The sequence below is a fragment of the Apodemus sylvaticus genome, chromosome 18, assembly GCF_947179515.1.
Source record: "Apodemus sylvaticus chromosome 18, mApoSyl1.1, whole genome shotgun sequence".
NCBI classification, from domain to species: Eukaryota; Metazoa; Chordata; class Mammalia; order Rodentia; family Muridae; genus Apodemus; species Apodemus sylvaticus.
The window spans coordinates 46,234,201-46,260,669 of NC_067489.1; the positions used below are offsets into that span (position 1 = coordinate 46,234,201).

Here is a 26,469-nt window from a genome sequence, read left to right on the forward strand (position 1 = left end):
GAAGAGAGGGGAGGGGAGGGAGGGAGGGGGAGATGCAAGTGTTACAACTTCCTCCGCTGCCCACGGCCCGGCGGCCGGGGGACGCGGCGAGGAGAGGGAGGCGCGGGCGCCACTGAGTTCACTTTCTTTTTCTCCCCCTCGCGCTTCCCGCCAGGCCTCTCCAACCTCCTCTGCCGGCCAGAATCCCCGTTTTTCAGTCCCGGGAGTGGAAGGATGGAGGAGGCGAGGGAGGAAGGAGAGAAGGGAAAGGTGAGCAGGCGAGCAGGGCGCTGTGCCAGGGAGCAGCATCCAGGACCTTAATTGTGGGCAAGGGCGGGGGACGTTCTGGGCGAGTGTGCCCGAGACCAGGCGCGTACACGTGTGTGTGTGTGTGTGTGTGTGTGTGTGTGTGTGTGTGTGTGTGTGTGTGTGTGTGTGTGTGTGTGTAAGAGAGGAGCGGAGCCTACCATGCGCTTCCCTGGTGCGGATCACGGGAGAGCCCAATCACAGGGCGAGCTGGACCTGGCTGTGATCATTTATAATCCTTGACTCCTGCGCTCCGCCACTTGTCAAGATGACAGGTACTTTATTTCTTCTTCTTTATTCAAAAAATGAGATTCCCGGTTTTCTGCTTTTTTCCACTGTCAAATGGGATTTGCCGGACTGAACCACGTCCACACCGCCGCCCCTCCCTCCCTCCCTCCCTCCTCCCAGCCACGCCGGGTACGAGGAAAGCATCGAGGCTCCCATGCTGTGACCAATCAGTGTATCTACTACTCTCGCCGTGATTTAGGGGTCATCCATGAATAACACTTCGTGCTGATGAATGGCTCTTGCCGGCTTTCGGCTCTGATGAGGGGTCTGCTGGCCGCTGATTGCAAACACTAATGAACTTACAGCGCCATTTGAAATTCACACGCACCAACAAAGTGAGGGGGTACGTGCGTGGGAGTCTGTCCTTTTCTTCTCTGGGTGACCGGGAGGAAGACCTGGGGGAAGGGACGGGTAATAGCCTCGGACTTAAGTGGGAACACTTCTCTGTGTAATCAAACCTCTAACCTTCTTAGAAAACTACTTTACTTGATCTTCCATAGGGTGGGCATTTCGGGTCAGCTGAGTCACCCGAGGAGGTGGGAGTGCAAGACACTGCCTGGGAAGATGGATTCCTAGACAGAAGGGTGTAATTAAGGATTGCTACCCCCGTAGGCGGCCCGCCCTTGACGGAGCCTGCAAAAATGACCTGCATCTTTCCTTCCAGAAGTGTCCCCTTGTCGGAGACCTAAAAGCGCAAATGACCTTCGGACTCTGGCAGGGGAGGGCTACTCCGAACACTTAGACTTCCTCACAGGTCCCAGCTCTGCCGTGTTTAGGACAAGTGTCTCCCACCCCTCCACCCCCAGATTCAAGTAGCTGAACCTCCAACCAGTACCCACAGTCAGGGCACACTCAACAAACCTAAAGCCCACCACCCCCAGCTCCATCCCCGGTCTGTTTCTCCTTTCTTCCCTCAGATTAGCAGCACAACACCGCCCCTGCCACACTTGGTTTGCAGTGGGAGCCTAAAAACTTTACCGCCTTCCTGGACGCTGCCACTTTGTAAGTTCTGCCAAAACGCAACTCCAGGAATCTCCAGCCCCAGGCCCCGCCCCTGCCCCATCCCTATCGCTAGCTGTGAAAGCCAACCGCCCGAGGAGAGGAGCTCTTTTTCACTGCCCAAAGCTCTGCCCCTACAAGTTTCCGAACCCAAACTTAGGACCTTTACAGAATCCTGCCACCCCCGGGCTCCTTTCTGTCAGTCCACTGGAGGCCTTGGGTCCTGCGCCTTGGAGAGGGCCATTGCACCAATGAGGGTGTAACTCCTCGAGGAGCGCCCAGGCATTCCCTGAGACCAGCCTGGAGTCACCTGCCTGGCACAGTGGAGAGTCCCCAGGACTGCCCTGAGCTACTGCTCAGACCAGTCTCCCGCTGCTGGCAGAGGGAACAGACTCCAGCCAAGCCCTTAGGTCCTACCTCCACTGCGAATTTCAGAACAGAGGACTCCACCAATCATACCCTAACTTGTCTTGGCCCCGAATCAAAGAACAAATTTAGCAGTCAGGCAAACATGGAAAAGCCTGGGCCTTTCTGATTTCCCCCCCCCCCAAGTTTAGCGTGGAATTGACAAAGAGTCAGGAAACTCGAATTAGTACATCCATGCCCATGGTTGGAATGCCCAAAGTCACTACCCAAAGTCACATCCAATGCACCTCTGGACTTTGCAAAGTCTTGGCCATAAGTGAATCCGACCCGGTTCCACTAGCATTAATGACTCAAAGATTCACCAGTACATCTTTCTGGAACAATCTAGAGTTGCCCTAGGATGGTAGAGCCTCTTTTCTGCCATATGAATTTTACACTTTAAAAAGACTAAGGTGGCACACTCGGTTGAATTACACCCTCCTCTCTCCTATCGTAAGAAGTTCGCCAGTTGTAAATGTATGGACCCAGATATTACAAGAAAATCAAATAAACTCCCCCCAAATTAGCGATATTTTATAAATCACATTGTAGCGCAGCTCCCACAGGAAAACATTTCGTGAATGTAACTTCTAGTTGTCCAAGAAGTAAAACCCCTTTCTTGCTCTTTATTGTGCTGTTAGCTAGAGTACACAATAAAGACAGAATACCCCAACCCCAAGGATGCTAGGACAGAATAGTTGTGTGCAGGGGGAGATGGGGAGGGGCACTGTTTACTTCAGCTCTTCCCCAAAATCTTCATGGTTAACACTGCTGATAAATGAGGAAAGGAATTAGGGAACTCATCCAGTGCAGAGATGGGAGCAAATCTTGGAGCCTGTCTCCAGTCCACTTTCCAGTTAAGTGATATTAACCGTTTTCCACAAAATATTGCTGAAACTTCATACTAATGGATGTACTAACACCCCCCCCACACACACACACACCTCTAGAACACAGCACTCACTATACATTCTCTTTGTTTAGTGCCTGGTGTCTGGTCAGCATTTGTCAGCTTCAAGGCTCAGCCTGCAAGTAAGGCAAGGCAGTCAGGGTATGTGGGTTCAGTTTGACTGTCCTCTCCTGTCCTGTCCTGTCCTGTCCTGTCCTCTCCTCTCCTGTCCTGTCCTGTCCTCTCCTGTCCTGTCCTGTACTGTCCTGTCCTGTACTGTACTGTCCTGTACTGTACTGTCCTGCCCTCTCCTGTCCTGTACTGTCCTGCCCTCTCCTGTCCTGTCCTGTACTGTCCTGTCCTGTCCTGTACTGTACTGTCCTGTCCTCTTCTGTTCTGTCCTGTCCTCTCCTCTTCTTCCTCCTCTTCCTTTCTTACTCCTCTTCTCTCCCTTCTCCTCCCCTCCCCCCTCCCTCAGAGGTCTCATCATTTGAGCCCCCTAAGAAATGCTGATGGGCTACACCAAACCATACCAGGTTTTGTGCTCCTCCGAACGCCTCCCTGGAAAACAGTGAACCTGCTTGCTGTGTGACCATCCCAACTTTGCCTTGTGGCTGAGCTGCTGTTACGGGAGGGAAAGATGGTGACTTGCCCACCTTGGCAGCAATAAAACCTGGACTAGCAGAAGACATGCAAGTCTTTGCTGCCTGTTTTGGCCTGCATTGCAAACTGCCCAGGATGGCTGGAGACTCTGTGGTCTTAGCAATGCTGATCGGGTCTATTCAGTGGGCTAATGACAAGAAACAGGATGTATTGCATCTCCTTCCCATAGCCTCCTCTTGTTGCCCTGTCCCTAACAAGCACTTACAGGGGAGTAGACCTTCCAGATTCCCTTTGGGGTCAGGAAGAGCACACCTGGGCCACCAGAACTGGACTAGAGTACTAAAGGGCAGTCTCTTGAGCTGTTATGAAGTCAGAGCAAAGGGGCCTCTGCTTGGATATTCCAACTTCCCTCAGGCCAACTTCCGTCACGCCACGTGTCTTTGGCCATGTAAGGTGATGCTTGCCCTCCAGGGAGGCTGATTGGAAGGCTGCGTGCTTTCTCCTGTCTTGAGATCAGCCAATAGCTAAGGGGCTGGGTGGCAGCTGTTCCCCCTTCCCTTTGATGAGGAGCAGCTACCTCCAAAGCACACTTTCCCTTTCGACTTGGGAGTCTTGGGAGGGGACCACTGAGCCATGCAGGTGTGGCGGTCTCTCTCTGGAGAGCGAAGACGGAACTGTAGTTTGAAGATGTTCTCTGAACCTCCTTCTTCTGCTTTAGCCACAAAGATTTGACTAAAGTCAGGCTCAGACTGACTTTCCACAGCTCTGCCACCTCTTCCACTTAAGGGATTCCAGACACTTACGAGCTGGCAGAAATGACATTGACAGCTGCAGTTCAGACCCTAGAGCTACCAGCTCACCTTTTGAAAAGCTCAGGTAAATCAACAAGCCAGAGACATCCCCAAGGAGCAAACAGATGGATGGATGGGCCTCCTGGAACTTGTAGAACAAGCTAAAGGCTGGTGGTCCCTGAGACAAGTCCAAGGTCTAGGTACCTGACATCTTGGTAAATCATTTTGCAACTAGGCAAGCATGCAGTCTGCAATAATTCACAGCACTAGAACTTAAACATAATCCATGAGTCTCTCAAGTAGCCATCAAGTGATAATAAGGGTGTTTTTACACACACACACACACACACATACACACACACAAATAACTTATTTTCTTTGGCAATTGGTCTGGGGGAAATGAAAACAAATACTCTAATTTGATCAAAGTCATAAAGCAGAATGACTGTTGGTAGTAGAAAATGTGCTTCTGTTATCTTAATTAAAACAACACAGGCTTCCCTCAGTGGACACAGTTTGGAGCCGTGGATGCTACGAGGACCGCCCATCCTTTATGCTGTGTTGCTGAATGGAGTAAACAGAGCTTCAGGTGGCTTTGACCGTTGGTGTGAAGTGCAGGTGTGTGGCACGCCACTCACTGATGATACAGTTTTGTTTCCTAAAGCATCACAAAGGACCCCAAGGTCTAGGAAGGGTTTTGTCTACTAAAGCATGCTTAAGTTTGCATTGTCTTTCATACAAGTGTTGAGGGCGTGCCCTGTGATTTCACATGGAAAGATGGACTCTTTGCCACGAATAGTTATCAGGGACTACTTTTTAAGCTCGTGCTTGTTATTAAATGAATGAGGTTTAGTAGGTACTATATATAGCATATGGCTACTAATCACTGGGTTAACTTTATCATGCATTAATGACACAAAAGGACAATTTGGTAAAGAAAACTTTAGCTATGTCGGGGTCTGGTTTATGAATTAACTTGTCAACGAGCTAGGCATAATTTTAAGAAAAGCTCAACTTTTTCTCCCCCTCTTAGTGCCTCTACCTGGAGTAATCTCAGCCCTGGAATGCCTTGATCTTAAAGCGCACTGGTTAATATTATTATTCTACCTAGCATGTTTTCACTGCTCTCTCTCTCTCTCTCTCTCTTTGTATGTGTGTGTGTATTGTGTATGTGCGTACACGTGATGATCCTTCCTGTTTGTTGTTGTTATTGTTTGTTTTGTGTGTGTGTGTGTGTGTATTCTTCCTAGCGGGTGCCAAAGTACTGGAGAAATAAAGTTTTTCATCTTTTAACAAGGCCTAACTCCTGGGCTAGCCTGTAGAACATACTTAGTAAATGTTTGAACTAATGGATAGCTACAAGATTAAAGTGGTTTTTTTTTTTATTACATTATGTCATCCTGACTTTTCTTTTAAAAGTTGGTATGCCATAAAATAAATGTACCCTGAAAAATATATGTATTTCTCTAATTCTCTGACGATGTCTCTTTGATGGGACATAGTTATGAACTGCGAGGGAGTCACCTCTGAACTAGCTCTTCTTTCCTTAGAAACATAGTCATAAGCAAAAGAAAATATATGGGGAAAAGCAAAGAGTAAAGTTCATTTTCCTCCCTTGCAGAAAAATGCAGTTTTTACTGAAAATTTGGGGCAAAGGGCATAAGCATCGTAGCAAGGAGATACTCTTAGGTATTTTATATTTAAAGTGACATTATTATAACACCTTTATTGCCTTTGGATTTTAAATGGTCAGACGTATAAAGCTTATGGGGACTGCTTTGCATTTCTTCAAGACAAGGATTCAGCTGGTATTGGAGAAACAATCTCTGTTTGTTCCTGTCTGCTCAGGACGACTGTTTCTAATTGATCTGGCATGGAATTTAGCTGGAGATGTGTATGTGGCAACCACAGTACAGCGCCTGTGTGCTTTGTAAAGTGATAACCATGTGGGCCTCATTGGAGACATTTGAGGATTTTTCAACATTAACCTAGGTTAAATTGAACTATAAATCCAACTCAAATCTGTACATCCGTCTGACAGACGGATTCATCATCACTTTGGATAGACTCAACCCATGCTCCTCTCAGATTAATAAAGATGATGGCCGAGTATCACACACTCAAAGGGTCTCAGCGATAAAGCACCACCCTGTTACATGTTATACTGTTTAAATGCAAATCGCACATATTAAGCGGATACTTTTCTACTGTTATTACTTTTAGCACAAGAGAAATGTTTTTTTTTTTAAATAATCATCTCTGGGTGAAGAAAAGGAATCTATAGTAAAATCTATTCCCTCTTAGACTATGTCCAAGTATACTCTGCTATTGTCAAGAAGATTTAATTAAGCCAGCTCAGCTGAGCCGGAAAGCAAAGTGGCTGGAAGTTACTGCTTATGGAAACATATTCAGGACATATGGAAAATAATGTATTTACTATTCTTCATTTGGGGGATTTGAGCCACCAGGAAGGTTAAAGAAAAATTGCAACATAATTCTGTAGCTTCCTTCCCCAATTTCCGAATATCAAATTTTGGCGCTGACAAAATTTGTTACAGATAATAGTACTAAGTTTCTGGATGTTGATGGCCCTTCCCTTGCAGCTTTAAATTGCCTTGAAAAAGATACAGTTTCTTTAATTAAAAAAGCTGCACAGAACTAATCCCTCTAGCTGAAAAAAGAAAAGTTTTAAGCAATCTTTTCTGCTCCGAGAGAGAAAGGCAGACAATACCATAACAGATCAGAACCATAAGCTATAGTGTGCAGCTAGGGGCACAGCAGGGAACTGAATACCACTCCGGCTGTGTCATTTTTTAATCCCCCATCCCAGTTTTCCCCGTCTGACCTCATGCTGAGATGAAGTTATCAGAGAAGACAGCTTTCCTCTCACCAATGAATCCAACCCTGGATCTGTATTATCCTCAGCAGATCAAAACACCGCTTTCATCAAATAGCATTATCTGCATAAAAGGCATGCAATTGCCCGATAATTTCACCCAAACTACACTATTCATTTAAAGGACAAGAAGAGAAATTAATTCATTCCTTTTGGGAGGTGGCCGAGAAAAGTGAGACTCAGGGAGGCATCGAGGCTGGAAAAGCTAACTTATCCTCTTTGCTCATGGGAACTTTTCTGTTTTTAACACAAAATCCCGAGAAGGGGTCCATTTCAAAGTCCCCCCCCTCCCCTGCTTTAAGATTAATTGTTGGAGCAATTTGGTGCAGTGTGAGCGACAAAAGTGTAAGCTGGGTAGAAACCTTCAGTGGGAAATTACAAAGCTTGCTGATGTCGTTAGCCATGCTTCCATGGACCCCAATAAAAACATCATATCTAGTAAAACTGAAGAAGCACAAGGATTAGCTGGACAAGTGGGCGAAGTTTAACAGAGTATCATACTGGGATGGGAGCTCTCTTGCTAGAAGATCTTTCTGGAAGTTCTGAGAGGCTTAGATTTCTACAGTAGGGAGGCAAGCATCGAATACCTCTGTGTTGATACTTAGAAGAATGTTTAAAAAAAAATAAACCTTAAGAGCAAAATTTCTTTAATTGAAAAATTACTAACGCTTCCTTCAGATTTTATTTCCTAGTTTAAACTGTGTATCATTTGCATCACGGTTCATGTAAGCTGTTAGATTCCCTTCATAGAAGATCCTAACTCTTAATTGAATGACATCAGTTGTTCCTTTCAAGGTATCATGAGGCGTTAGAGCAGTCAGACAAAGCCAGTGGTGTCAAGTCCATGGAATTCTGAAGAAGCACTAAAACCATGGGTGTGGGTGACTTAGAATGTGTATGTTAATATCCTAAGAGTATTACTCACCACAATTTTAGTGCCTTAACTTGAGATTTAAATCTTTGCTTCAGCCTTCCCAGAATTGCTTGTGTAAACTTGATACATCAAAAAATTCAGCCTATTCCTTACCCACCCATCTCTCCGACAATACAAAATGTTTAGGGCAAACAGTTGGAAGTACTTACAGTGAGAACAATATACGCATGTATCAGCACAGCACACGGGAGCCTAGGAGGGGTCCTGACTATTCCCAAGACAGGTATGGGAACACAAATTTCTCTTTTGAAGGAAAGAGTAGTTTCAGTAGCAATTAATCAGAGTAGAATATTTGTCAGTAGTGGCATTTTAATTACGCATATGTATTCAATAAAACACATAAATGGAATTAATAAATAGGTTATTTTCCCACAAACCGGTTCCCTGAAGCTATAACTTAATACTGAACTCCTCTGAGGCTAAATGTCTATATAGCTGTATGGTCTGTTGAGTAGTAGGGTTCAAACTCATGTTTCCAAAATGCAGCTTCATGACATACTAATTATCTGAAATTTAATGTGATTAAGCATTAAACGATGGTATTTCCTTGAATTTAATGACAGTCCTATTTTCATGTCAAATTTGATTATAAGAACCAGCGTTCAGAGTGAACTGTTTAAAATCCCAAATCATTAACAGATCATTTAGGATTTTTTTTTGCCTCAGATCAGAGAACTTCTTGTCTGTGAAAAATCAACTGCAGACATACATGCAGAGAGGTGACTTCTACATTTTACCTATGGACGGTTGTGGGTGGCTGATCTTAGAGGTTACAGTTCCATCTGAAGATGCCTGGGGGAGGTGTTCCTGCCACTGCTACTTTTAACATACATATTCATGATACACTCCAGCCCGGTGTATCTCCAGTACGCCATGGACTATTGGATCTGTCTGAAATGGGTGCAAAAGGCAAACAACTTCCTTAAGGCTTTATTAGACAACGCAAGTACGATGGTGATCCAATGTTCTCCTCCTCCTTCTCTTTTAGTCCAAAGTAAGTTATGTTTCTTTGATACATAATTAATTTCTCTTAGAAATCAGACCTGGATCATCCAGACAACTCAATTTCAGGCATAGGATTTTGCAACTAAGAAGGAAAAGGTCATGGAGTTTGGTCCTTTGTGTAAATGAGATATCAGAAACATCCCTTCTCTCTGAGGAAAAGCTTTTTAAAAAATTACTTTGAAAAATTATATTTACTTGTGTGTTAGAGTTGGGCAGAGGACAGCCAGCGTCCCTTCTCACCCCATACCACGTGACCAGGAGTCATCAAGCTCACTACCTGCTGCGCCATCTTGCTGGTCCAGTAAAGACACTAAAACTTGGGTTCACTTGTAATATGCTTACATAAGCTGGCTTTGGCCTGTCACGTGATAATTTCTGTAGCAAAGAATGATGTAGATGAAAGCCAGTACAGGGTCAAAGGAAAAACTAACTGCTGTGGCCATGTGACTTGATACTTAATTTCTCCAATTCAGATACATTTCAGATTTTGTTTGGTTTAGGGGAAAACGTGTGAAGCCAGCCAGGCCTTCCCAGAGCAGAATGTAAGAAAGAAAATTCTAGCCTAGCCATCAGATCCCTTTCTGTGTGTATTTAATGCTTTTCTCCTAAACCTAACTTCCACACAGCATTTCACACACACACACACACACACACACACACACACACACCTATGAAAGAGCAAGGTTCACCCTCCCCTCTTTTATCCTTGGATAAGATATCTAGAAGAGAGGGAAAGTAGGACATGAGAAGATTACAAACTAAAAGTCTATAAGAGAGGGAATACATACATTATATATATATAATATATATAATATTATATATATAATATTGTATATAATATATTATAAATATTATATATGTATAAATATATATGAATATTGAGTGGAAAGAGAAGGGAGAATGAGCTAGCTGGAAGGAAGATAGAGTCTGTGGGACCCCAGGCTTAGCATTCTGCTCTGGAGGAGGTGCACATTTCTCCTTTGAGTCTCTCCACATCAGTGGGAGGATGCTGGACCTTGTCTCAAGAATTTGCCCTGTCATTTGGAAACTGGAATTAAATCCAGGTAATATTGATACAGGTAATATTTATTTTCAAACATTAGTAACCACACTGGATTCTTTGAAGTTTTTTGTTTTGTTTTATTTTTGACTGAAGTCTCACTTTGTATCCCATGATTACCTGAAGTTTGATATGTTAGCCCAGGCTAACTCAGACTTACAGCAATCCTCTGGCTTCAGCCTCCAAGTACCGGAACTTGCAGGCATAAGCCATCATATCAGACTATTTCCATAATTTTGAAGGTGATAATTTTACAGAAATTTGAAGGTTATATTAATAACAAATAAGCTGTAGAAAATCTGGAACTATTTTAAAGTTCTTTTATATTATTTATTGATACTATATGTGTATATGTCTGTCTTTCTACATTGTATGTATGTATATGTATGTATGTATGTGTGTGTGTATGTGTGATGTATGTGGGCACTTAGAGATTAGAGGACAGCTTTACAGAGTCTGTTCTTTCCTCACACATTTATGTTGGTTCCAGGTATTGAAATAAAAATGTAAGACTCATTGAGTTAACTGGTTGGCCCCTACAGCAACTTTTATTTCGATATATTTTTACTTTTATTAGATTATAATATACTTACATCATTCCTCTTTCCTTTCCTCCCTCCAGCCCCTCGCATGTACCCTTTCTTCTTGCTTCTTTCTCAAATTTATGTGCTCCCCTTTCCATTAATAAATAAGTACAGTCTGCTCAATCTGTATAATGCTGCTTGCGCATGTATGTTTTCGGGGCTGACCATTTGGTACTAGATAAGCCGGTAGTGAGTTCTTCCCCAGAAGATATTTTCCAGAGCAAAATTTTACTTTTTACTGGATATATTCTTTATTTACATTTCAAATGTTAGCCCCTTTCCTAGACCCCCCCTCCCAGATAGCCCCTATGCCATCCTCCCTCCCACTACTTCTATAAGGGTGTTCTTCCACCCACCTCCCTCCCACCTCCCTGCACTTGACTCCCCTACAATGGGGCATCTATTGAGTCTTCATAGGACCAAGGATCTCTCCTTCTATTGATGCCTGACAAAGAAATCCTCTGCTACATATGCAGCTAGAACCATGTGTACCTCTTGGTTGATGGCTTAGTCCCTGGGAGCTCGGGGGAGGGTGTGTTTGGTTGGTTGATATTGTTCTTCCTGTGAGGTTGCAAACCCCTTCACAAAGCAATATTTTAAAGTGTAACCTTTACACTCTCTCATCAGTGTCACCTCTTAGGAAAGCTTATATACCATCCTAGGCTCTATCTCAATTATATAGAACCAGAATCTCCAAGGATGGAACCAATATGTGAACAATATCATAAGTCTTCTAGAACACTCTTAATTTTTATACACAGAGAAGATTAAGATATACTGTCCTAGGCTAAATTCCATAGTAAATTAATTGATAGCTTAGCTTTCATCATTCTCCAGACAAAAAGAAGTCATTGCAAAGAAATCCACTTTCCTTATTCTTCCCATTGAGAGATTACCATTTAGGAAACCAAAGCTCCCAAGAAAAAGAGAGTGAGAAGTCCTACTAGAGCAGTTGTTCTCAACCTGTGGGTCATGACCCTTTGAGGCCCATGTAGCAGATATTTTGTGTATCAGATATTTACATAAGGAAGGTTACTGTTGAGTATCAATGAAAATCATCTTGTTGTTGGGGAGGACCACAACATGAGGAACTGCATTAAAGGGTCACAGGGTGAGGAAGGTTGAGAACTTCTCTAGAGAGATTTAAGCCGAAAGCGCAGTACTACTACAAACTCAGATTTTAAATCATGCTAAAGCGTAGTAGAACGAGTAACTTAGGAACTGGGATAGTATTCTTTTGTTTCTCTTTGTCAGAGCACTTTCTATATATTGTGCTGACTAGCATATATCACATAACTCTGTGGTGATGTTTGTGTTAGGACACACGAAGCTTTGGGGTCAATCTCCATCCTGATAGGTCAAAAAAAAAAAAAAGAAAAACAAGTTTTGTTTATTTTGTTGTTCAATGTTATGTCTATTATTTAAGATTATAGTGGTTTTAAGTGAACTCTTAAAGAAATACTAATCTTACTGTGAGAAATTAGAGAAGTTCATGTGAAATGGCATGGGAATCAAGTCAACATGTACGCTTTTCAAGAAAATTTCAGAATAAGACTGTCAAAAAATTGAAAAAAAAATGCACCTAGATATCAGGTGCTTTTGAGTCACCGTGTGATGCTCAGGTGACACTTGGCAGCACAGAGATGCTTGTGCTCAAGGCCCTTGGGTTGTTGTTGTTGTTGTTGTTTTTAAACATAAGGCATCATTACTATGCACCCCATCATTAATTCCCTTTACCACTCCTTCCTTCTATATGATGTGACTTCAACAAGAAGCATTACGTCCTTAGAGCTACAATCCCATCTTTTCACACACTGTGGACCGGAAGGGCTTGATTACGAGTAACAAAGAAGAAAGTATGCAGATAAGTCCTTCTGATCTGTCAGTAGTATCCTGCCACACCCTACCAAGTCGCCACAGCACCCTTCCTCTTCCTAATCACATTTCTAACATGAGTTTATGTTAAACAGATGGGTGATTGACAAGTGGATAGCAGATGATTGGTAGAACGTCCCATACATCATCTCAAACAAATCATCACAAGTATCTCCCACAGAGTTATTAATATTTTCCCCATTTTAAGATTAAGAAGGGTGAGGAATTTGTCCAATGTCAGTAGAACCAGGCCAAGTAACTTCATTTTCAACGCTCAAACACATAAACAGTAATGAGTATCTCCAGGAAAAACAGAACTTGTTCTGATGATAACTTCATTTATGCACAAATAGATTCATCAGCTGAAGTGCAACCTAGAATTTAATGAGAGAGAAATGCTTTCTCTTTCACAGTTCTTGAGGCAGACGCCTCAGCCCCATGTGCACTAGGCAAGAACCTCACCACTGAGCTACATCTCCAGCCCAGAACCACACAAAGAAACTGCCTCTGGGGGTTGTTGTTGTTGTGTGCTCTGTGTTTGAAGCTATAACTTCAAATAATTTAACGTGACAAAACTTCAGTTCCCACTGTGCCATAGCACACTTATCCGTTTTTATGTGCAACCCAGATTTAGAATAAAAATGCCCAAATATAACACATTTTTAGATCCCTTTATCTGTTGCTCTAAAATCATTGTCTCTCTCAGCTAAAGTTACTCTGGCCCTCAGGTTCCACTCAGGAATGACGATTTGGTCTTCAGTGATTGGTAGATGAAGGGAAAAACAAACTGCTGAAGACTGGCTGTAGCTGGGGAGAAAAGCAATACTTGCTCATCTGGTAAAGAATTTCTAAGAGGGCAGTCTCTGTTCCAAAGGCCTTTAGGTTCTAGAATCTGGTCATCTTTTTCAAAGCATCAGGAAAGTTAAGCAGGGTGAATTGCAAGCTTACTGCTACTTGGAATCACAGATCATTAAAAACTGTCTGTTGGAGGGCACCTTGGGGAGCGAGTGGGGATGGCGAGGGTTTCTGTGTGGTAGTAAAGCAATAACGAACTTGTCTAATCACTTCCTGCAAACAACAATAGATCATCTGCCGTGGAAGGAAAAGCGCACATCTATATCGGGCCCCCTGCGCATCACTCTTGTGACTTTTAATGGTCTTCCCTCACACTTTCATGTTCTACAGACTACCCGAGGCTCTTCATAAAGACAGAATTTAACACAAACGACCGAAATCAGAGAAGTTAAACCTGACATTTATTTTTGCTTCTTTGGTTGAAATGGCGTATTAATGATAAGAATGTTCATTTCAAACAAACGTTAAACACATTTTAATTTTGATGGTGACACCATGCTTTTTTTGTAAGCGGCAGAATTAGTGTAAAGAAAGGCAGACTCATATTATATTCATAAACAGGAAGAGAAATGATTACGGCTGTGCCCCGCTTTATCCATTTAGGTTTCTCATCTTAACAGATGCATATTAGTGCAGCCCAGCATAGTTTGCTGTGACGTGCAGTGACTGATCAACTGTTAAATGATTGATTATACTGGTCACATTAATTTTACATGTATGGGCATGCCATATGTTCAGGGTTAAGTTGTAGAAAGCAATCCCTTTGTCCTTTCTCCCCTTCCTCACCCCCTGCCACATGTATATTTTATATTTACATCAACATGGTTCATAGAATAGAGTGTGATAGAAATAATTAAATTCCATTTGGTTTTGCAGGTGGCCTGGTCATAGCTAGTTGGTATTTCATATCACTATCTTGTCTAACAAAGGGAATGCTTAGTCAAATAACAATTTCATTTCATTTTGGGGTTAACATTGCCATGTTAGAAAGGACTAGAAAGTCCCCTCTGTAGACTCTCGACTCAGCTTTTGACAGCATCCACAGAGACGGTGTTTTTAAACTGGAAAGGTTTGCATTTATGAGTAGTATCACCTGGTTTTCTAACTGGTAGTTGTTCTTGCCTTTCTACTCACTTAGCAAAAACCAAAGTTTCTCTTAAGTATTTTAATCATGGAATAGTACAATGACCAGGTAATATGTTGCTACAACCTTGCAACTTTGTCTTAAAGATTTCCTAATAACAACTGTTCAGGTCTAAAGACAAGGAGAAGGATATCCGGTTACAAACTTTCTTTTCTTCCTAGGACTTATTATGCTCAGCCAGGACTTAGTCAACATTTTCCTTTGAAAATCTGCAAACTGGGTCTCTGACTAAAGAGAGGAGAATTTGGGAAAGCCTATGTGGAACTGACATGAAGTCAAGCTAATTCTCAGTTTATTTACGTGCATCGCATAGCATCTTGGTGGCTGTGATAATGAACAAACGGTATTAATTAGCTCTAAAAAGAATTGTGATTTGTATAAGTTCCACCCACTTAGTCCTACAAGTATCTATCAGCCATAGAGTATCTTTCTTGTTCTCAATTTTTGTCAGGAATATCATGAGTGGAATCATCTCCACGTTCATCTGGGAAAATGCCTAGACATGTTGTTTTAACTCAGTGAAATATTTATTTACAAATGCTGTGCTTTCTTTAATTTTTGATGCCTTTTGTATTTTCAAATATAAACTTCCGAATTATACATTGTTCTTACAGTTATAATTTCAGAGAGTGTGCACTTCCTACATCATGTTCAAGGGGAAAAGAAAACATTTAGACAAATAAAAATGATTTAGACAAACTACTACACTATAAGGTGAGTTAGTATAGTCTTCTGCTTCTGTTTGTATTTCTTTGCAATTTTGTGGTCAGAGTAGAATGTTTACAACAGCAGTAATATTGGGATGTAGGTTTGGAAAACACATGGATGCACTGGTGCATCTTAAAATACCTATTCCATTCCTATATACATATGTGATAACACATACACACATACACACACACACATGCACACACACACACACACACACACACACACCCTATTCTTCTCTATTGCTTTTCCGCTCACCTGTATTCTAAGTAAATCAAACTACAGCTCTTTGCTAGTATAAAGGAGATGTTTTTACAGATTGGTGGTTGAACTTTATGTTCTTTTTAAAGTTAATTTTACCTAATACATATTCACCCTTTGTGCACCTAAGAAATCTCCTAAGCTGGTTACCTAAGGTGCAATACTAACCTTTGTGTGGGATCAAGCTTTGATTTTCTTTTTTTAGTTACCCATCCTTAGTACATACAGCTTTTAGCTTCTGGGGTTTTTTCCCTTGATAAGTGATATACTGTGTTTTTTTTCCTAACTAGTAGTTTTAATAATATGACTAACAATTCTGCTTACTATATTCACTGACTTTTTAATCACACATTGCTGATTCTTCACTTTTCCAAAATTCTGAAGGTTACATACTGATTGATCCCTGGCAGGATATAGATTTGTAAGTGAAGCATACATATGCCCGTGTTTTCTTGTTCTTTGTATTATATATAACACACAATAAATAGGTTTCCTGTCTGTACATACATATTCTAGTCTAAATATACTTTGTACCTAATTCATGTCTTTTAAACACACAGTTTAGCTGCTGTTCACTTTGCTTTTTGACTGTGCACACCAGCAGCATTTTTACACACTGTGTATGGCCTGAATGTAAAATGAGTCACTGCTGACGTACCAGGTGGAGCCTGCTCACTGTCGCCTGGGGACATAACCCTTATTCCCTATATTTCCATTTGCTTTGTCGCCAAAGATCTTTCTGGGTGGCCTCAAATTAAAGCATTTTTCTCCCTTGTGACCTACTATAATTTTTTTGTAATGTGAATAATTGGAATGACAGAATTAATTTGAGTATGAAAATATGAAGGAAAGGTCTATTACATTTTACTGAAATTAATTGTCAATTTTATGAAACTGGATGGAAGGAGAAAGCCAAATTTTATAATGTCAAATCAAAGTTAATTTCTGGAGTTGATTTCTTAAGTTTCTCAAGGCTTCAACAAAGCGACGGGGATGGAAGGAAAGGTAACAGTGATGAAGGATCATTAATAAAAAAAAAAAGCAAACATTCTATTCGAGGTACACATTGTACATAAGGATTTCCAAAATGTTCAAGTTTACTAAAGCAGTTCTGGATGTTGATATACCCAGATGTCCAGATGTGAAGTGCTCTACATTGAAGCGCATGTATATATATATATATATATATATACATATACATATATGTATATGTGTGTATACATGTATATATACTTCATATGTATATATACTTCATATGTATATATATGTCACATATATATATACTTCATATGTATATATACTTCATATGTATATATATTTCACATGTATATATACTTCATATGTATATATACTTCATATGTATATATACTTCATATACATATATACTTCATATATATACATATGTATATATATATATATACATACATACATACATACATACATACATACATACATGGAATGATGAGTTGTTTAGCTTAAAGAAGAGTTGAATCTTAATACAGAAAAGGGGGCAGTAAAAGCAATTGTTGAAAGTGAGGCAGAAGCATCAAAGCTCAAATCATATTGTCAAGTCTTGTATTGACAGCATAGTGGTAGAGCATGCTCAGAAACACTGTAGAACCCCGCTATAGAAAATGCATAGGCACAGCTTCTGTTGATACAGAAATGAAAGCAGACTTTCTGATTTTATTTCCTCAGATTATATTCAATGGTCTTTTTGAACCAAATGAAAACAAGCAAAGCTTTATTAATAATGCCACTGGTTTAATGTAAACTAATGAATTACCTTATAAAACTGTTATACTAAACAAATGTATAGTTATTCATACTGTGTACCACTGGTTTCATAGTCAGCATAACTTACATACATATAGAAACTAATTTTCTCTTTAAAGCCTCCTAAGCATCATAGAAACAGATTAATATTTTTCACCCCAAAACTAATACCAATTTAATAACTAACATTTAATTTGTCAAACACATCTTCCTTAATTCACATTTGGTTTTCTTAGGATCCAATTATGGTCACAGCCAAACACATCTTAGCAGAAGAAAATTGGAAAAAATAAAAGCCTACCAAAAACCCCACATAAAATACTATAACTATTCCATTTGAAGTTAACTTCTTATTCTGAATAGCCTATGAGGCATACTATATAGAACAGATAACATTACTTAAAGCACAATTTCAAAGGCATAGCTTGCGTGGAAAGTTCATTTTTTGAGAAAGAGAAATTCAGTAAACTTTATTCTGCTCTGGGAGAACAGAGATCCTTTTAAAAATGTAGCGAGTTAGTTCAGCACGATCTTTTCCTTTATGTTTTATTTAAAATGTTAATGGAGTAAATCCACAATTCACATAATTTATTTTGAAACACTTTTGTTCAGAATAATGCACTGTAAGAACAGTGATATACAGGCAGAGTCCCTTAAAGAATAAGCATCAATTCAGATCCCTTTTGAGGCATATTGCAAATGCCCTCTAACAGGGCAGCGCAACATTACATAAATCATCTTATATGAAAAATTAACATGACATCAAATATTTATAAATATTAATGTGTATGTTAATATAACCAAAGCTGTAACAAACAATCCTAACCTTGCCAAGTTTCCTAGGACAGGCGCGGCTGATAATGATATCCATTATCTCTGGAGGAACGCACAATTATGAAAGTTGTGTGCAGGCTGCTATGTTCTTAGCTGCTTTTAAATTTATCTATTAATGTCTACCATGCATATAGTATTAACCCTTTGCACATGTATTTCTAAAAAATACAAAGGCAGCTCCAGTGGATGAATACTTTGAAAGATATTCTTATTTAATCCCTTATATTGGAGACCCCCAATTTTTACAATAACTTCATGCATAATCGAAATATAGGGTATCCTACCAATAAATTCTCCTGGGACTGATTTCATTAGCATGAGTTAAATACCACATGTGCATCTGTAGGTATATATATATATATATATATATATATATATATATCACATATATTTGTATATATATGCTATAGAAAGTCACATTTTTGCAATAATATATTGGGGATTTGTGGTCATGAAATACAATATCTATGGCATTACTTTCTCCCAGGAAAGCCCTCTTGGACTATGTTGAGGATCCTTCAACACGTGGTAATGTAGGGTGGTTTGGGGTGTGTATGGACTCAGGTCAGGGCTGTGGAGACAGGGACTAGAACACAGGGGACTCTCAGATCATGCTGGTTCAGCTACACAAAGTTTTGTTGTGAGGTTCTTTTCTTTTCTGGGTTTAGTTCATCCAGCAAGTGTGGCTCATTTAGTCAGTGCTCACTTAAGCAGTGTGGTTCACACGGAAGGAAATGGAAGGACTCCACAGCCCTGCAGATCTGCTTGAGAATCCCACAGGTTCCCATGCACGGAAACAAGAAGATAATGGCCACGGGGTGTAGGCATTGTTGAGCTGAAGATAGTTTGCTTCCCCCAAACAAATCTCACTGTGAGTCATTCCGACACTGTGTGACTAAGCTATACCTAAACCAGAGTGTTCTTTCTTACTAAAGTACCTCTCTCTTGTCAGTCAGTCTCCCCTGTGGTACAAACACACAGCTCTGGATAGCGTTGTAGCTTTCCCTCTTCTGAAGCAGATAGCATCCAGGACCCAAAGTGGCTGCCAAAAACCACAGAAAGGACCAGCTTCTGTTTTTCTTATACATGCATACATCTCGTTAGTTTAATTTATAAATGAGGTAAGGAACCGTTTTTAAAAAAAGATAATCTACTAAAACAGGGAGGGTACACATAAAAACCAACAATTGAGTCTTTGTCTGGATCTTGTTATGTTTGTGTACTCTGTGATGCGACACACTGTGTGGTGAGAGGAGGTGAGGGGGGGACAACAGCATGATCACAGGGAGGGCTTTAGGCTAGGGTAGGGTTAGGGTAGGGTTAGGCTTAAGGGACAGTTAAGCTTATTATAGGGTTAGGCTTAAGGTTAGGGTAGGGCTAGTGTAGGGTTAGGGTTAAGGTTAGTGTTGTGGTAGTACTAAGACCAGGGTAGGTTTAGGGATAAAGTTAGTGCAGGACTAGGGTGGGGTTATGGTTATGGTTAGTGTATTGTTACAGTTTGGGTTAGTGTATGGTTAGAGTAAAGGTTAGGGTTAGGATATTGTTAGAGTAGCGTTAGGGCTAGGATTAGGCTAAGGGTAAGGTTACTCTAAGGTTGGGGCTAAGGTTAGTATGAGGTTAGGTTTAATATTATGGTAGGGATAGGGTAGAGTTAGGATTAGGTTTATGATTAGGTTTAGGGCAGGGTTATGGTTAGAGTTAGGATAGCGGTAGGGTCGGGTAGGGTGGTGTATTATTAGAGTAGTGTATTGTTCTCATTGTTATTAGGGATTACGGTTAGGGTTAGTGTCCGTGTGCGATTATTGACCTGACTCCACAGTAGGAGGAAGGTTGTAGTTTTTGAATTATCCTGGCTCAGCAACTCTGGGTTATGGAGGGTCATGGACCAAGAGTATCTTCAGTTCACATTCTCAGACAATGGTTGACCAGTAGCGAGTGAATCCATGGGGATGTGAGAAGAGCAGGTTTTTGGACTCTAGAGAGACCCTGCTATGTCACTACGTCACTAAAACACAAGCTTCCCTGTCCTGAGTGTAGTGGAGAGATGTGGATTTGGTGTACTTTAAAGTTTTTTTCTACATTCCTCAGCATGTAGGATTGATTTGGGGACACTTTGACTCTGGATAATAATGCTGATTTAACTTACTTTATTCTGTGAATAACTAAATATGGAATGAGTAATGTCTCGCACAGTCAAAAATGCCTTCAAATAGTCAATTAGAGACTCATTTTATTGCAAATCTTTAAAACTCTGGTAGACTTTAAATGTGATTCCACCTTAATATACATTTTAGAGCTAATTATTCCAATCAGAGGCGGGATCAATACTTAACTAGCATCATTTTAAAGTGGATCAGGATTCTGAATTGGGCTGCAAAGACAAAATTTGCATACTGGATGGCATGTTGTTATCTGTTAGGTCCAGATCATTTTTGGCGACGTGATGTTTAAGTGTTGCCCCATCTCATAGATCAATGCATTTAAATCTGATCATGTGGAGGCTTTAATTAAACCCTGCGATGTCTAAAGTGTCACTCAGAGCAAAGGCCACGATCTATGACTCTCGAGGCCCCAAACGATCAGACTCCCCATTCATTACCTCTCAGACTTCAGCTTTTAGACTCTTTGTTCTCTTCCACTCACTCCAGTCAGGCAATCCAATTTCTTTGCTCTTCCTTGCATGTGTTGAGCATGTTTGGTACCAGGCACTGACCACTCCCCGACCTCTGAGATGACTCATTTCCTCTCATCACTTCCTCCAAGTCAGCCTTCACATATCTTTTTCTCAATGAGCCTTTACTTGGTCACTCCATTTAAAATGACAAATGACCTGTCTGCCACCCAATGGTCCTCCTGATCTCACATGTTCAGCTGCGTTGTATATTTTCCATAGCTCTTATTGATTTATAACATCACAGATAATTTACCTGTTCATATATACACACATATACATACACCCATTATAGATATACAGCCTGTATCTATATTTATATACGTATGTGCATTTGTTATCCTCTTTTAGGTCACCTCCATAAGGGTGGTCTTTGTTATGTCTACCAGGGAGCTGCCAACATCTGCAACTGAGTCTGGGACACAGAAACTGTCCAATAAATACTTACTGAATGAATCAATTGTGATTGCAGGAAGGCAGTAAGAATAGAGGAAGCAAGAACATACAAGAACTTGGGAAGAGAGGTAAGAATGTGATTTTTATAAATATTTATTCTTTAATTTTGATCACATTGAGAATTTTGCCACTGTTTCTAAGTATTGGAATGAAAATGGAGGGATTTTTTTTAAAGGCTTGAATAGGCCAAACTTCCATGAGTCATCTCAAGAGAACAGGTCTTACAGCCTCCCAGATTCAGGACCTTTTCATTTCTTTGAGTGTCTGGACCTCCTTTAGATGTATCCATTGGTAAAGAAGAGAAATGTGTGTGTGTGTGTGTATGTGTGAGAGAGAGAGAGGTGGGGAGAATCATGTGTGTGCATATGCCTGTGTGTGTGTGTGTGTGAATAACAACTCACTGGACTCACAAACTGTGCATTATGTTCTTCCCCAAATTAGTGTTGCCTCACAGTTGTAGTATAGGGTATAAGTGGAGTAGGAGTCTTCATTTTGTCATAACAAGTTAAAAAGAAAAACCTCAGCAAAAGAAATACAAACTAATTTTCTTAGAGCTCTTAAGGAGGTGAAGCCACAGGAAGAAACTGGCTTCCAGATTTCAGGAAAACAGATGCGCAAATAGGACGCATCACAATCCCGAGATGCTGACCGGCAGGACTCTGAGGAAGCAGGCAGTGGAGGAACAACGGGTGTGACTGATTCAGAACAAATGAGAGATGAGCAGGGCAGGGCATTCAGTCAGTCGTGAGGAAAGCCACAGTATAGTGGGTAGCTCCTCCAGGAGCTATACCAGGTCCTCACGCTTTATGCATTGCCCCGCGCTTTATGCTGAGAGGAGAAGGAACCATGCCAGACTTTTGTGTTCCTCTATGCAAGTTCCGTCCTCCGGAGAAACCCTTTTGTGAACGGCGAATGTCAACATTTTATCAGAGCCTTGGCTTCTTGGGGGGGGGGGGAGGGGGAGATTATCTTCACAGCTCTTGCAGCCAACCTCTCCCACAGAGTAAAGGGATGGGTGAGTCTGGGCAGGAGAAGAGGAGGGATGAGAAACTCTGGTGAAGCTCACAGTCTGGGACACAGGCTTCCTGAAAGACTGAGGCCTAGCCATGGGTCTAGGTGTGAGGAATTCTTCCCCCCCTCCTTCACGATGCTAAAGGCCTATACGCAGCATTTCCTTTGTACCTAGCATTTCATGTATGCCTTTCAACAAGCCTACATTCCAAATCTGACAGGTATTTTTCACACATCTGAGCACAGAAGCAAACATTCTTGACAAAAATATTAGCAAGTCAAATCCAATGATGCATCAGAGAATCATACACCATGACCAGGTGGGATTCGTTTTGAGTTACACAAGGCTGGTTCAAAGGTGGATTAATAGAGCCCAGCACACCAACAAGCTAATGAACAAAGGTCATGTTGTTATAGCAAGAGGCACACAAAAGATATGTGACAAAGTCCAACCCCCATTTGTGATTAGGAGTTGTCAGTTAAAGGCCAGGTGTGGAGGCACACACCCTTCATCCATGGACTTGGGAGGTAGAGGCAAGCAAATCCCTGTGAATCAAGGCCAGCCTGGTCTACATGGTTAGCTCCAGACTAGCCAGGGCAGCACACTGAGAACTTGTCTTGAAAGAAAGAAAAGAGAAAAACAGAAAAAGAAAAAAGATGAAGAAAGAATTGTCACTAAGTTAGAGAATAAAGAGTATGTATGTATGTGTATATATATATATATAAAGTATACATACACACGTACACATACATATACACATACATGTACACATATATGTGACACTAGAGCATACATCATCTAATAATAAGAAACTTGAAGCTCTCCAACTTAATACTGTCTCTCAGTACTGTATTCTAACAGGGTTCAGGGCAGCGCAGCTTATGTAACTAGGTAGGAAAAACAAATTTAATGTATAGTGATAAGGCATGAAGGAACAAAACTATCTTTGATTACAGATGATGAGATAATTTACACAAAAAAAACCCCGAAAGAAGCTATAAAACACTTCCAGAAGTAATGCCATTATAAATGATAATAACATACCCAGGAAATAGTGCTAATATACAAAATTGCTCCTATACTGTTTATTGACAATTGTCAAGTAGAGTTTGAAACTAAAGTATTACTATCTGTGTTAATTTTTGAAATGGTACTCTGTAAGTTAATATTAATGATAATTAATGTTAATAATTAATATGATGTGAAAACTATAAACTTGAATTAATGAGAAACTTTATTAAGCATTAAATAAAATATTCCATATCTAGATATTAGGACTCAGTCTTTTATTATGTCCATACATTTGTTTATCTACCTATTTGCTTGTTTATTTATGTGTGTGTGTGTGTGTGTGTGTGTGTGTGTACACCCATGCTAAGGGATGGAATTACGAAGACAACTTATCATGAGTCATGTCTTTTCATCATGTGGGTTCCAGGGACTCAGGTTCTCCACGTTGACAGCATGCGCCTTCACCAGAGGACTGATGAAGTCATCTCACTGGCCTAGACTCAGTGATTTGAAAGGAACAGTTTTTCTCATCTTGATCTGCAGATCAGTGCAACCTCAGCTTAAAGCTCAGCAACTTTTTTTTTTTTGTGGATAGCAACAAAGTGATCGTAAAATTTTTATGGAGAGGCAAAGACCTAGAATGGCTAACTCAACACTCACGGAGAAGAACCGAGTCAGAGGTCTGGCATTGCTCAATATCAGGACCTCCTGTAAAGCAGCAGGGATCAGTGCAGTCCGGGACTGGTAAAAGAATGGGGTCATTGGGACTAGTGAGTCCAGAATTAGAGTCATGTACTTACATGCTCATCTACAACAAAGAACCGGAGGCATTGGGATACATTGTTTCAATAAACGAGCATTCATGTGTAACAGATGAATGTAGACACACCCTTCTCCAAATTCATTCAGAATGAATTTAAGACTTAAGTGCAAATACTGAACTATAAAACTTCCAGATTTTAACAGAGGGGAAAATATAACTGACGTTGTCCTTGGTAATGCCTTTATGTACAACATTGATGGTAAAGTCCATCCCTTCATCAACAAATATCCCCAACAGAACATTAATAAACTTGGATTAATTGTTATTTGAAAAATTGACCTATAAAATATAATCTCAAGAGAATGAGAAAATAAGTTACAAACTCAGAGAAAATACTTGTAAAAGATATCTCTAAAAATCAAGGGCTAGACATCAATGCAAAGAACACCTAAAACTGAGCAATACCAAAATGAACACCTTCCCAACACAAAAACTGCTAAAAGGCTATACCAACAGTTATACATTTGCCAAATTATGATATGTAAGATTTGCAAGAAAACATGTTACCAGACAGTTATAATAAGTGAATAAGAAGGTATCACTACACACCTATTAGAATGGCCTCAATACAAACCTCTATACAATATCAATGCTGCTGAGAATACAGAGTATCAAAGCCTCTCCTTCATTCAGTTGGGAAGGCAAAATGATACAGCCCATTGGTAAATAGTTTGTAAATTCCCTATGAAACTAAGTGTACCCTATTACCAGATTTAATCATCAGTCTTTTTGGTATTTACTCAGATGTATTGGAAAACACACACACACACACACAAACACACACACACAAACATGCACACATACTTCCTCAGAGATATTTATTTGTAATTACCCAAATGTAGAAGTGACCATAATACCCTTCAGTTGGCGAATAGAAAACTGAACACGGCACATCTAAGCAATGGAATATTACTCAGTGGTAAAAAAGAACCCAGATAAAATGTGAATATACACTACTAAACGAAAGAAGGCAATCTCTAGGTGACATACTATATGATTCCAACTCTATTACACTCTAGAGAAACCTTTGTTGCCAGTGAAAAGATCACTGGTTGCTATCAGAATAGAAAAGGAAGGGATGGATGGTGAACATGAAGATTTGGGTGTAGAGAAACTACTGGGTATGACATTACAGAGATGAATAAATGTCGTGTCAGAATACTTTTGTGCACACTTCCTGGTCAAAGCAAAACAAAACAAAACAAAAAACTGAAACCAACTCCCTCATCATCACCCTCACTACCACCCCCCCCAAAAACCCCCAAAACAAAATACAAAGACTGAGTTCAGCACAGGCTTCCAATGGTGTTTGTTACCATGAGCTATTGAACTATACCAAATCTATTATTGTGTCATAGCATTGGTTTGGGGAGAGTTTGTGCATGTATGGTGCTGATGTTATACCAAAGTCTCTATTTCTACCTTTTTATTTCTTAAACTTTCTATCAACTTAAAACTTCTGTAAAAGTCAATGATTTAAAGGGGGAGGGGTCCAGGAATCACTGGCCTCTCCCTTTCTTTTGGTTGACTCTCAGTTTTCTCATTAGGAATGCGAGCTATGAGAAACCAAGCAGAAGTGTTTCCATCTCGATGGCGCTATCAACTGGTGAAGTCATAGGAAACCAAAGGAATTGAGAGGAGACAGACACTGCTACCAAGAACTCGTGTCCACCACGCATTGGTGAAAGGAGAGAATGGCCATTCTACCAACCTGAACCTTTTTACATGGGACAGTGTACAGTATCACCTCAGGACCCCTGTTGAGTTGTTGAGGGTTCCTGAGTATTTTATTAGCATCCAGGTCCTGTTTTCAGTAAATCCTACTTCTCACTGGGTACAGAATCAAAGCAATCCTCCAGCAAAACATTTCAATTGTTGCATATGGAGCCTCCACTATCAGAACCATTTTTGGAATAATGCAGGGTCTTTACTCAAATCACTGTTATACGTAAAGGACCCCCAACAAGCAGTTACAACTGGATTATAGCTGCTTCAAATATTTAACTTTCCATGAATAGCTTTTGAAGGCTAGGTCATAACTTGTCTATCCAAGCATATAGGATAGCATTCATTGATTGTATGTTTCTTCAGTGACCAGAATATAAACATGGGGGAGACTGTTAGGACTTAAGACATCTGAGGGAGAACTTACAGAATTTGTTCACCTGTGTTTATATAAAAATAAAACAATAGATTATATATACAAAGATAAAAAATTCACTTGTTTGTATGTACATTATATGTATTTTGAGTATAGATCAAGTATAGAATAGTTCCACTTATTATTGGTTTCATTTGTTTTGC

General features: G+C 40.5%; 1 long non-coding RNA gene across 2 annotated transcripts; it reads left to right on the top strand.

Annotated features, from left to right (window-relative positions):
* Window positions 1-71: 71 nt before the first annotated feature.
* Window positions 72-26,469, top strand: LOC127668574 (uncharacterized). Of its 2 annotated transcripts, none has more exons than XR_007974116.1 (3): window positions 72-249; window positions 21,215-21,387; window positions 25,701-26,469. It is a non-coding gene; the product is annotated as an uncharacterized LOC127668574 (long non-coding RNA). The 2 variants fall into 2 exon arrangements; XR_007974117.1 differs by having other exon boundaries at window positions 21,336-21,387; window positions 25,701-26,468.